Below are 13,981 nucleotides of genomic sequence, written 5' to 3'. Positions count from 1 at the left end.
CTTCCCAACAAGGAAGACTCCTTGTGGGCGCCCACTATGCAACCACCAACTTAATCTTATGGTTTTTCTCAGACTCGGGTAGAGAGCCTATCTCACAAAGCACCACTAACAGAGAGCCCCAAACAAGACATAGCCAATAAATCACAACAGAATAATAATAGCAGAATAAAAAATAACAGATAAACAAACAAGATTAACACACAATACAGAAACTGAACTAAATTAGGCCTCACTTTCTTTTGCTTGGAGCTATTTCCCCAGCAGAATCGCCATCTGTCGCATCTCAAAAAATACGATTCCTCGCGATGGTCGCGGAAAAAATTACGTTCGAACAAAGTCGCCACCGAACTTTATTTATCCCAATGAAGGAATAGGAAAATATCGATAAAACCTTTAAGAAATGGAATAATGGTCGTTGCAACCATATTCGGGTTCGGGAGTGGATTACGTAAGGGGAAGGTATTAGCACCCCTTACGTCCGTTGTACTCAACGGGAACTTTTTAGTTCTAATGTGCATTTCGAGTGTTAATTTATGTTTGTTTGTTATCTTTTGGTTATAAAATTATTTAAAATAGAAATGGATGAGAACCTCAAAAAGGGAAAGGGGAGGTTTTTTTATTAGTGTGCTCGCGAAGATACAACAATCTCCTGCCTACGTATCCTTATGGTATAATAAGGAAATCAGAGCATTCGTAGTTCGGGAAACTACGGTTGGTTGGTTTCTTTTACCGAACAACTGTTTTAGGTCGCGTTCTAAAGGCTAAATGTTGGCTTGTCTACTCTCGACGGAGGCTTAAGCATTGGTTTGTTATGCGCATTAGAAAGGATTAAATAGTGTTCTTTCTGAAAAGAGTTTTGATCACACGAGGGTGACAAGTTGGATTAATATGTTAGATATTTTGATTGGTTGAGATGTTTTTGGTTGGATGACGATTACTCGGATAGTCGAGTAAGACAACTCGTATCCTGACAGTCGGATACGGGAATAGAACACTCTATACCACTTTCTTTTTCATCCTTAATTATAGAAAGGATTTGATAATAGTTAAGGTGTTTTGAAGGGATGACGAATACTCAGATAATCGAGTAAGACAACTCGTATCCTAATAATCGGGAAAGGGAATAGAAGACTCTAGACCGCTTTCTGTTTCATCTGAATATTTATGAAAATAAGGTTATATATGGTTGACGTATTTTAGAAAGAACGACAAGTACTTGAATGGCTAAGTAAGACAACTCATATCCAAGCATTTGAGAAGAGGATTTGAAAACTCAAGACCATCTCTCTTTTCGTATAGTTTTGATTGAGAATGAATTGATTTACGGTATGAGTTGGTGAAAAATGACAATTGTTCGACTGATCGAGTAAGAGAACTCATATTCAAACAATTGAGGAGTGAAGTTGAAAACTCAAAGTCAACTCTCTTTTCATTTAGTTTACTGTGAAAATATTTTGATTAAGTTATATGTTTGTGGAAAAATGATAGTTGTTCGACTAACCGAGTAAGAGAACTCGTATTCGAACAACTGAGGAGAGAAGTTGAAGGCTCAAAGTCATCTCCCTTTTCATTTAGCTTATTATAAGAGTGTTTTGATTTAATCGAGTTTAGAAGTTTGTTGAGAAATGTCGAGTGTTTAACTGACCGAGTACAAGAATTCGTGTTCAAATAATCGAGGAGAGGAGTTGAAAACTCAAAACCATTTCCTCTTTTATTCCTAAGTGAAATAACGTTTAGTTGTGATAACAAAATTAATTGATTAAAATTCAGTTAATCTATCTAATCAAGGTAATTAAAAGTAATTATCTGAATCATTAGATTAAATATTGACATAATCCAAGGATTAGGTTGATTAAAATTAGTTAACGAAATTATCTGATTTAATTAGAATCTTAATTAATCAATTTAATAGGTGACAATATTGAACCCAAAATAATCAAATTTGAATCGGGAATCATGTGCTCATAAACCGGTTTGTACATAGTGACAATGAAATTGGAATGTCGTATGTGAGATCGAAACGCGGTGAAATGTTCTATTAATTTATTGAAACTTGACGGCATAACGGCATGAAATTGCCGAATCCATTAATTTAATTGGAATTTGAATATACTAAAATTAATTAGTAATATAACCATATTTTATTTACAAGGTTCATTATAGTATAGAAAGTACAATGGTCAATGTGCCCAAATTCAAATAGTAATTCAGTATTAGAAATAAGATTAAAATCAATAAAGAGTAACCATTTAGGATAAGAGGATTTAAAGTAGGATGAATTATCCAATACCAAAAACGTGAAATGAATAATGAAGCAAAATCTTTGAATTTTCAAAATAAAAGTTCTCCAACAAGAAATGGAACTATATAAACCCAACAAAATTAAAACTAGAAGAAGAAAAAAAATCCAACATAATCTTTTTCCCCTGTATCACGATTTTACTCCCAAACACTCCATCTCAATTTAAGTTTTTTAGATTTAGGGACAAGACATGATATACATCAACTTGGGAACATTTACAACAAAAATGGTTTTCATCACACCAAAATTTAATATATCAAACCGTGACAGGTTATAAATTAGCAGTAAGGATGTATTTCAGGCCAAACTCACTGTACATAGCATCATAACAAAATGTATGGTATCTGTGTATGTAGCATCATAACAAAATGCATGGTATCAATGTCACATACTAAAACATAGCACCATAATATTCATTATTATTACAATCAAGTTTATCGCATAAGCAAATAACATAACCGGTAGTGAAATACACCAATGAGTCTAGATATGAACACACCAACACCACACTAAAATTTCAACACAATCAAAATCACTAAGAAGCAAAGTAACAATGCAGCCAAATCAAAACTCAAATACATAAAATTCACCATGAAAACTTAATCTGCATCGTTACCATAATTCCGCAATATTGAAGGTGATTTTATGTTGTTGTTTGCGAACACGTTCATGGATAAACATAACTCATTTACATCATGTTGGAGAACGGTAGATCGAAAACGCAATAAAAAAGAATATGCGCTGAAATCCAACATACATCAATAGCTAGCATAAAGCAAATAGATCTGAAACATGATATAGAGCTTACCGATGCCTTGTTACCACGGTGTTGCCGCCGGAGGTATCGAAGGTGGTAATCGCGGTGATGAAGAAGGAGAAGTGGTCGGTGGTGGTTTTTCGTCGACGAAGGTTGTTTGGATTCGCCGGTGGGATGGTGAGTGATTATGGTGGTGCAGAGGAGTTTCTTTGACGGTGGAGGTTATGGTGGGTTTTGACAGAGAGGTGGTTGTCGGTGGTAAGGCGGAGGGAGTACGAGTGAGGTTGGTTCTGCGGTTAGGTTTGCCGGCGAGCGGGTTATCGGGAGGAGTTTGAAGGTTACCGTAGTGGTGAGCGGAAGGTGCAGTGGATGTCACAGAAGAGAGAAGGGGGAGTGACGGAGGGTGGAGTGATGAGGTGAGGTGGCACGTGTTAGTGGAAGTTGTTGGGTGAATAAGAGGAACAATAGTCCTTTTATTTCTTTTTATTTCCCTGCTTACTCTTGTTACCGTTGGTGAGGATAGAGGAGAGAGGAAAGGTGAGAGAACGTGAGTGGGTGAGGAGACGGATGCGTGTGAGGTGTTGTCAACTGTCCAAAAAAGATCTTTCCAAATCTTGAATGCTAGCCGGCCCTTGGCAAAAGGGATCCAATGCTAATATATTTTTATTCGACAATAATTATTACTATCTATTGTTAAAGAAAACTTTTATTAAAAAAAATCCTAACTAATATTTCAATTTGAATAATAATAATAATAAAACAATCTCTAATTTGGGTACTTGAACAAAGAAGTAAAATGACTGATTATAAATAGAAGTCGGATGAAATTAGCTTGAAAAATTAAATCAGACACACTAAAATGATCAACACAAAATATACTTATCGAAAAAATACAGCGTTTCTTCAAATTCTGAAATAAATTTGCACCGGTTAAAAAACTCTAGCGAGTCAAAACGTAGCCGAAACAGTCACTGAAAAATATGACGAGCACAATAGGTTAAACTACGTGAACCGTAGATTAATAATACTGGCGTCTGCAATTTTAATTTTGAAACTTTTTACCCGCTGATTTTGCATGTTCTTGAGAAATGATTCAACCGATTTGTCTGTATTTTCAATAAATTTATTTTGACTGATATTTTTTAGTTATTATTTATGATGGAATGCGTGTCATGCCGTGCATATGATGCAAATTAAAAATGAAATCAATTTTACAAAAATTTAAATATGCCCGGACAAAATTGGGGTATGACACCGTGGCTTACTCTTGGGCCTTCTTACAAGGATATCTTTATATTTGCATTTACTTATTTTATTGGGTTTGCTTTTACTCGCTTTCTTAACCCCCCCCCCCCCCCCCATGCAAATTAAAAATGAAATCAATGTTACAAAAATTTAAATATGCCCGGACAAAATTGGGGTATGACACCGTGGCTTACTCTTGGGCCTTCATACAAGGATATCTTTATATTTGCATTTACTTATTTTATTGGGTTTGCTTTTACTCTTGCTTCTTTACCCCCCCCCCCCCACCCCCCCCCCCCCCCCCCCCCCCCGATTGACAAGTGTATCCTTCATCCCCTTGATTGTAATTTGTTTTTATTTTCTTGCCATTAGTTAAACAATTAACCATTTAAATAATAAAATCAACTATTTTCAAATGAATAAAAAATAATAAGTGCTTGATAAAACATCGAGCCATTTTTCTCAACTCTAAACCCATTTCAACCATAAGTCAAACCATCAACCATTTCCATTATCCTAAATTCTGAAATATTTCACATTCAAATCAATTTCAAACTCACCAATCATTTCAAACCTTTTTTGTAAATACAAAACAAACCTCGATCAACATCGAGTGCGTTTTCTCAAATAAACTTTTAAAACACTTGTAAATATTCAGACCCTTTTCATAACAAAATTGGAAGAAAAATATTACTTGGGTGAAAGGTCCAATCATAGTCCCGAATATTAGACCCAAGTAGTAATTTCTTGCAAGTCATGAAATTCATTTTCCAACCAATCAAACTCTTTTTCTCGTTGTCGTGCGATGATCCTTCAAAATCTTTTCTCAAACAAAAGATATTTCGTCTCGAGACCATGCAAAATAATCTTTAATCCATAATCGTGTGAGTTGAGATAAGTGACGTTTTCCCGTAAATGTTAATATGTAGAAATCCATTCAATGTGATGCATACGTTCATTCCTCACCTGTTTTGGGTAGCAAACAATATTTTTCTGTCGATTGTGGCAAAATAGCTTTTGCTAAAATCGACCAACAAATAAATATTTTTCTACCCAAAACTACGTAAGTCTTGGGTTCTCTATTGCACTCAAAGATACGTAGGAGCGAGATTCAAAGTCTCGTCAGACACCCTAATAAAAAATAAACCTTTTTGTCTTATTCTTTCCCCTCTTAATAACTTGAAAAGCCTAATATTTCAAAGCTAACACTAACATGCACAACTAACCAAATAGTTCCTATTGAGTACAACAGTTATGAGGGGTGTTAATACCTTCCTCTCACGTAATCGACTCTCGAACCTTGATTCTGTTGCGATGACCAATATCATTGTCTTTCTTTTAGGGTTTTTATCGATATTTTCCCTTTCCCTCGTTGGGAATAAATAAAGTTTGGTGGCGACTCTGTTAGTCCATCCTGCGAGCATGCGATTGCGCTTCGCAAAGTCGTGTTCTCATTTTTCGAGGTACGACAGATGACGACTCTGTTGGGGACCCCTCCCTAAGTGAGTCAAGCCTAGTTTGGTTTATTGTATGCTTATATTGCTTACTTGTGGGGCTTTTCTTTATCTTATTATTTTTATCTTCATTGTTGTATTGATATATATATATATATATAATATATATATATATATATATAATATATATATATAATATATATATATATATATATATTAATATATATATATATAATATATATATATATATATAAGCTTCTTTGGATCTTTGGTACTTGGATACTCTGATTGCAAAAACCTTATGGAGATGACTCTATATCTGAGTCTTAAGTGAAAACATGAGAGAGGATGAGGTTGAGTATTGGGGGTCCGCGAGATGAATTTCTCGTTAGGACCGACACAAGAATCTCACTTAGAGTAGATCTTTTTGAGAATGTTGTCGCTCGGGAAGTAATTTTACGTAAGCTTCAATGTTTTCATTTAGGTCCATGACTCTAAGGGCCATTTGTATAACCTTAACCCTATTGGCCATCTAGGAATGATGGTTGCGTAGTATGAGTCTGTGAGATGAATTTCTTGTTGGGTCGATACGAGAACCCCACCCAAAATAGATTGGAGTTAACGCCCGACAAGTAAATTATCGTAAGTGGCAAACAATCTTGTGGATCTGTGACTCTGGGAAGTTTGTCTAGAACCCCTGTAGTTGATGGTTGCAGAGTATGGGTATGCAAGATGAATTTCTCGTTGGGTTGATACGAGAACCTCACTCAGAATAAATTCATTTGATGAAGTTGATGCCCGACAAATAAATTGTTATAAGCGGAAAACAGTCTTATGGATCCATGACTTTGGGAACTTTTTTAACACTAGATCATACCACGTGAGCGCACGTTCTTGGAAGAGCAATCAAAGTCATCCTTACCTCGTACCTATGAACCCATGTACCCAAAAAAGTCAAGAAAATACATGGCATCACATTGCATCCATTCACATACCATTGCATTTTCATTCATCAGCATGCATTGTATATCATTCAAAAAAACTCATTCATCCTCTCTCCATAACCCGTAGCTGATTTTATGACACCTATATTAGACTCTAAGCAAATTTCAAAAGATCATGGACCCTGGAGAGCAAAATCAGACTGTGTTAAGAGAAGATGTTGATTTGATGAAAAACCAGTTGAACCAACTTATTGAGGCAATGGTATATTTGGCAAATAAAGAGGATAATATTCAATAGGTTGTCATCACTAAAAATATCATTCCACCTCAAGTGAACGATCCAACTCAACCTCAGCCTGTTTGGATCCCTATTGAGAACCCTGATATACAAGAGTATCCTATTATTCGATATGGACAATCCTCACCTCATAATGCTTTTGAGTATCATAGTTTTATATTCTAAGATCCAAAATCCCAAGGGGAAATCCCGGTGAGGAAGACCAAGAGACAAGAGGTTATTGAGATTGTTGAAAAGTACCGTATGTTGGATAAAAGACTTAAGGATATAGAGGGGCATGGTGCTTTTGATTTGGATGTTTTAAATATGTTTTTAGTGCATGGCCTAGTTATACCCCCAAAATGTAAAGTACTCAAATTTCAGAAGTACAAAGGGGATAGCCGCCCAAAGCATCATTTGGTGGTTTTCTGCCGAAAAATAACCTCATATGCCTTCAACGATAAGCTTATGATTTGTTGTTTTCAAGACAGTTTGAGTGGGGCATCATTGAGTTGGTACATGAGATTAGAAAGAAGCTATATTCAGTCATGGTCGGACCTGGGCTAACGCTTTTTTAAAGCAGTACCAATACAATTTGGACATGGCTCCCAGTCGCTTTCAATTGAAATACATATCTCAAAAGATTAATGAGGTGTTCAAGGAATATGCTTAAAGACGGAGAGAATTGACTACTCGAATTCAAACTCCGCTCTTAGAGAAAGAGTTAGTTGACATGTTTTGGATACCCTAAAAAGTACATACTTCGAAAGGATGGTGGGAAGTGCATCAACAAGCTTCTCTGACCTGGTGAGAGTTGGAGAACACATCGAGAGCGACCTCAAAAGCGGAAGACTCAAAGGCGTCTCGAGTATGTAGACTATTGAGAGTGAATCCCTTAGTGATTCCCAATAGGAAGAGGAGGATGAAACTGATTCAACCTCGGAAACTCATCAGGCTCCACAAACTTGGTCTCTGATGCCCTATTATCAGCATCCATATGCAACGGTTATTCAACGCCAGCAACGATTACCTCCCAGTCCTCAGTACCAACAACCATTGCAAGGTCCTCTGAATCAGCCAACTCATGTTTCACATCAGCATCAACGTCATAATCATTGGGCTCTAAATCCAAACAACCAACATCAGTATCAGAATCAACGTAGACCTCCAAACCGGCAGGAAAAAGAGACTATCCAGATTGACCCTATCCCAATGACGTATAGTCAATTATGGTCTCAATTGGTCCAAATCTCATCGATAGCTTATAGAAAGACCAGGTCCATGAAGTTTCCATTCCTTCCTTGGTACAACCCAAATGTCCAATGTGAGTTTCATGATGGAGAAGTGGGGCACTCAACTGAAGAGTGTAAGGCCTTCCAAGAAGAAGTGCGAGATATGATCGACAAAGGGCAGTTGACTTTCGATGGTCCTAATATGGTGAACGGTCCATTATCCTATTGAGTTCGAAGACTTCATGAGGCACTTCTCATACTCATCAAATTAAGACAAAGAAGTTCATCCTCAACGTTGATAGTCATGGTGTATTGTTATCAATTTGCATTTATATTTTATTTTTCCGTTAAGTGATACTTGTTCTTTTAAATGTTGTTGTTTTTAATGGTAATATTAATGAAGTAATTGTGCATTTTATGAATCAATCATTTTCCATTTATATCAACAAAAAAAAATCTCACATCCATTTTCTTTTTCAAACTGTTGTTTTAGCTAAGATTTAAGGGAGAGTGATGAAAACGAATTACCCATAATTGTTGGGGTGTGCTTTCAAAGAGAGCTTTGTCAATGATGTAAGACATTGTTTCAAATCCCCACACACCGAAGAGATAAGGAGTTAATACCTAGTCAACCACTTTGAGCCTAGAAGTTGATGTTCCTTTCGAAATTAAAAACCCTTAATCTTAACCAGGGGAAGGGTAGTTGTGTTCAGATAGTTTGATTGTGCATTCAATCTTCAAGAATATATGCCCATCTATACACATCCTCCAAAGAGGTTCAACCATATGAGACTCTTGCACACATCTTGAAGTGTCAAAGAGCTGAGAAAAGCTAAAATGAACAATTGTTTGGATTTAGACAAGTTTGGTTTTTCATTTATAATAAAGAACAATTGTTGCTCCATTTATTTGAATGATATATTCTATGCTACTGCACAAATGAACAATGGACTATATGTCCTTGATCTTGAAATGCCTTTTTATAACATTAATACTAAAAGGATGAAACCTAATGAGTTAAATCCAACTTACCTTTGGCATTGTCGATTAGGCCACATAAATGAGAAAAGCATTTCCGAACTCCATAAAGATGGGCTATTTAACTCTTTTGATTATGAATCATATGAGACATGCATATCTTGTTTAATTGGAAATATGACAAAGTATCCATTCACAGGAAAAGGTGAAAGAGCTAATGATCTTTTGGCCCTCATACATATTGACGTATGTGGACCACTGGACATACCAGCCAGATGAGGTTTTCAGTACTTCATCATATTTACTGATGGTTTTAGTAGATATGGTTATGTGTATTTAATGAAACACAAATCGGAGTCCTTTGAAAAGTTCAAGGAATTCAAGAATGAAGTATAAAACCAACTAGGTAAGAATATTAAAACTCTTCGATCAGGTCGAGGTGGTGAGTATTTAAGCCTAGAGTTTGATGACCATCTGAAAGAGTGTGGGATCCTATCCCAACTTACTCCTCCTGGAACACCCCAATGGAACAATATATCTGAGAGAAGAAATCGAACCTTGTTAGACATGGTCCGATCCATGATGAGTCACACCGATCTTCCAAACTCCTTTTGGGGACATGCACTATTGACAGCAGGTTACACACTTAACCGTGTTCCATCCACAAAGGTTGAGAAGACACCATATGAGATATGGAGTGGTAATAAACCACATCTGTATTACATGAAGATTTAGGTTTACGAAGTTTATGTGAAACGACAAATATCAGCTAAGCTTGAGCCCAAATCTGACAAATGCTTATTTATGGGGTATCCTAAAGAAACAAGAGGGTATTACTTCTACAATCCTTCTGAGGGCAAAGTGTTTGTCACTCAAACTATAGTTTTCCTAGAAAAGGATTTTATTTCCAAAGGAATAAGTGGGAGGAAAATAGAGCTTGAAGAAATTCAAGAATCACAAAGCATTGATACACCTATGGAGGAATTGGAGCAGGAAACACAAGTAGTTGTGGAAGAGCAACCTGCTCAAGTAGAACAAGACCAACGTAGGTCAAGCAGGATACGTCACCTACCTGAGAGATATGGATATCTCATAACTGATCAAGGTGATGTATTACTCATGGACCAAGATGAGCATGTGACCTACCAAGAAGCCATAACTGGTCCAGAGTCTGAGAAGTGGCTAGAAGCCATGAAATCTAAAATGGATTCCATGTACACAAATCAGGTTTGGACCATGGTAGAGCCTCCTGTAGAAGTTAACCCTATAGGATGCAAGTGGGTCTTCAAAAAGAAAACTGCCTTACATGTATGTTAAGGTACATACCTATAAGGCAAGACTGGTTGCAAAAGGTTATAAACAAATTCACGGGGTTGACTATGACGAAACCTTTTCACCAGTTGCAATGCTTAAATCTGTTCGGATTTTACTTGCTATCGCTGCATATCATGATTATGAAATATGGCAGATGGATGTCAAAACTGCTTTCCCTAATGGGAATCTTCTTGAGGATGTGTACATGACAAAACCTGAAGGATTTGACATACCAGAAGAAACCCAAAAGATATGTAAGTTACAAAGATCAATCTATGGGTTGAAGCAAGCTTCCAGAAGCTGAATCTTCGTTTTGATGAAACAGTAAAACAAAATGGATTCATCAAGAATTAAGATGAGCCTTGTGTCTACAAGAAGGTTAGTGGAAGCATGATTGTCTTCCTGGTATTATATGTAGATTATATATTACTCATTGGCAACGATGTCCCTACCCTACAACAAGTAAAGTCTTGGTTAGGGAAATGCTTTTCTATGAAGAACCTAGGTGAAACATTCTATATATTAGGAATCAGGATCTATGGAGATAGATCATAAAAACTGCTTGGCCTAAGTCAGAGTACATACATAGATAAAGTGTTGAGACACTTTAATATGCATGCTTCCAAGAAAGGATTCACACCTATGCAACATGGCATGTGTCTATCAAAAACACAGTCCCCTCCAACTAAGGAAGAAAATGACCGCATGAATAAGATTCCATATGCATCTGCAATAGGGTCTATCATGTATGTCATGTTATGTACTCGACCAGATGTCTCGTATGCTTTAAGTGCAACGAGTAGGTACCAATCTGATCCCGGTGATGCTCATTGGGTAGTTGTCAAGAATATCCTTAAGTATTTGAGAGGGACTAAGGACTCATTCTTGATATATGGAGGTCAGGAAGAGCTTACTGTAATTGGATACACCGATTCTAGCTTCCAGACAAATAAGGATGACTTTAGATCGCAATCTGGTTATGTGTTTGCTTAAATGGTGGCGCTGTGAGCCGGAAAAGTTCAAAGCAAGATACAGTTGCTGATTCTACAACCGAGGTCGGGTATATTGCTTCCTCAAGTGCAGTAAAGAAAGCTGTTTGGATCAAAAAGTTCATTAGTAAACTTGGCATAGTTCCTAGCATTGTGGATCCCATTGGTCTCTATTGTGATAACAATGGTGCTATTGCACAAGCTAAGGAGCCTAAATCTCACCAATGATCCAAACACATACTTATGCGTTATCACCTCATTCGAGAGATAATAGATAAAGGAGATGTGAAAATATGCAGAGTACCTACACTTGACAATATTGATGACCCACTGAGAAAGCCTCTTGCGCAACAGAAGCATGATGGCCATACTAGATCTATGGGCATTATGGGTATGCCTGATTGGCTCTAGTGCTAGTGTGAGATTGTTGGTGTAAGCCCTCGAGGCCAATACTTTTGGTACTTGTATCGAACTATTTATTAATAATAAAAGGCTTTTTCTTTATCATGCTTGTTTAATAAAGTCCCTAGAATAGCTAGTCCGTTTAATGTATCAAGTGTGACTTAATCATGAGATCCCATTAAACATAAGGACATTATTCTTAAAGTATCTGTAGTAGAGCTTTGTTGTGAAGTCGGATAGCATTAAAGCATTAAGACTATTATGTATATAGACTGATGATCACATCTCATGGATAATGGATAAGGAGTTATCAAGTCTTAAATATAGGTATGAATATTAAGAGTAATATTTATACTGGATTGACCCGCTATGAGAATACTATATAGAATGTTATGCAAAGTGTCATAAGTTATTCTCATGGTGATAATGGTGTATACTACCCTTCGACTTGAAACCACTATGGACCCTAGATGTAGAGTCGGGTGCCTTATTATTGACCAAACATTGTCCGTAATTGGATGACCATAAAGACAGTTGATGGGTACTCCACGAAGCATGCTGAGGGATATGAGTGACCTAGATGGAATTTTCCCATCCTGCGTAATAGGATAAATGTCTACGGGCCCAATATTGAACTGGACAAGGATGACACGGTATATGCCTCGTGTTCAATTAAGACATAAGGGCAAAAGGGTAATTATACACATACGTATTATCACAAAAGGATTTGTCAGATCACATGACATTTTCGTGTCTTGGGTAACAGTGATGTGTTGCTAGATACCGCTCACCGTTTATTATGTTAAATACATGATTTAATATAATTGCGAATGTCGCGAAAACCTACAGGGTCACACACAAAAGGACAGATTGATGAGAGATAGAGTAACTAAGGAACACCATAAGGTACGGTGCACTTAAGTGAATTGTATAACATCGTAAGGTACGGTGTACTTAAGTAGAATATGAAATATGGTAAGGTACCACACACTTAAGTGATTTTGGCATATCATAAGATATATGCCACATACACTTAAGTGACCTTTTTAGCTTGTAGCCCACACAAGCGGTTCTATAAATAGAACCCTTGTGCAGAAGCATTTATGCAGTTGTAATTTCGTTTCTCTCTCTCTCTCTCTCTCTCTCTCTCTCTCTCTCTCTCTCTCTTCTCACTCAAAGCCTTCATTCGTAGCAGCTAGCACTGAGATTGAAGGAATCCATTCGTGTGGACTGAGTAGAGGCGTTGTCACCATTCAACGTTTGTGATCGCTTCGTAAATCTGCATCAAAGGTTTCAATCGCCATAAGAGGTAACGATTCTATCACTGATCATGCCCATTCGTAAGGATCACTAAAGGAGATTTTTTTTATATTCCGTTGCATTTTGGATCGCTCTTCTCCTTCAAAAACATGGACGAATAAATGATGAAAAAATGATATTATGAAACAAAATCATGGATGACTAAATGATGAGATAAAATCATGAAAGATGATACGACGAAACAAAATCGCAGGCAACCGAATGATGAAATAAAATCATGCAAGGCAAAATAAAGAAGCAATTTGAAGAATTTAACTAAAATGAAAGGATACATTATCAAAGAAGAGTCACAATTTTTTTAGTACAAATTTATTACAATTTCCATAAAACATAAATAAAATAATTAGTATTCAGTAAAGAAGCTATGAAGCTTACTCCTTAATAACCATTATCTTCCCTTCCATGACTTCTTTCTTCAGATCCATTGATTCCTTGGGGAAACGAATGTTCGAGTACATCATATTTCTTTGGTTAACAACATTTCGGAATGCCTCATAAGCATATTGGATGCTATTACCAATATATACTTTAAAATCCTCATCACCTCCGCCAAGTTGTCCTCGTAGGCCTTCACCTTCTCCCTCTTCAGAGTATCCTCAACTTCCATTACATGAGAGGTTAGCTTTTTCTAAGCCACATTAAATTTATTTAGGGAAGACTTCACATTTTCGACGACCTTCTCCTTTTCATTCAAAAATTCCTTCAAAGAGGTAACTTTTGAAGCCAACTCAAAATAAGCACCATGGGTTTCCACGTTATTCTAGAAG

Source organism: Lathyrus oleraceus, chromosome 5 (assembly GCF_024323335.1).
Source record: "Lathyrus oleraceus cultivar Zhongwan6 chromosome 5, CAAS_Psat_ZW6_1.0, whole genome shotgun sequence".
NCBI classification, from domain to species: Eukaryota; Viridiplantae; Streptophyta; class Magnoliopsida; order Fabales; family Fabaceae; genus Lathyrus; species Lathyrus oleraceus.
Note: the sequence above shows the minus strand (reverse complement) of the source record.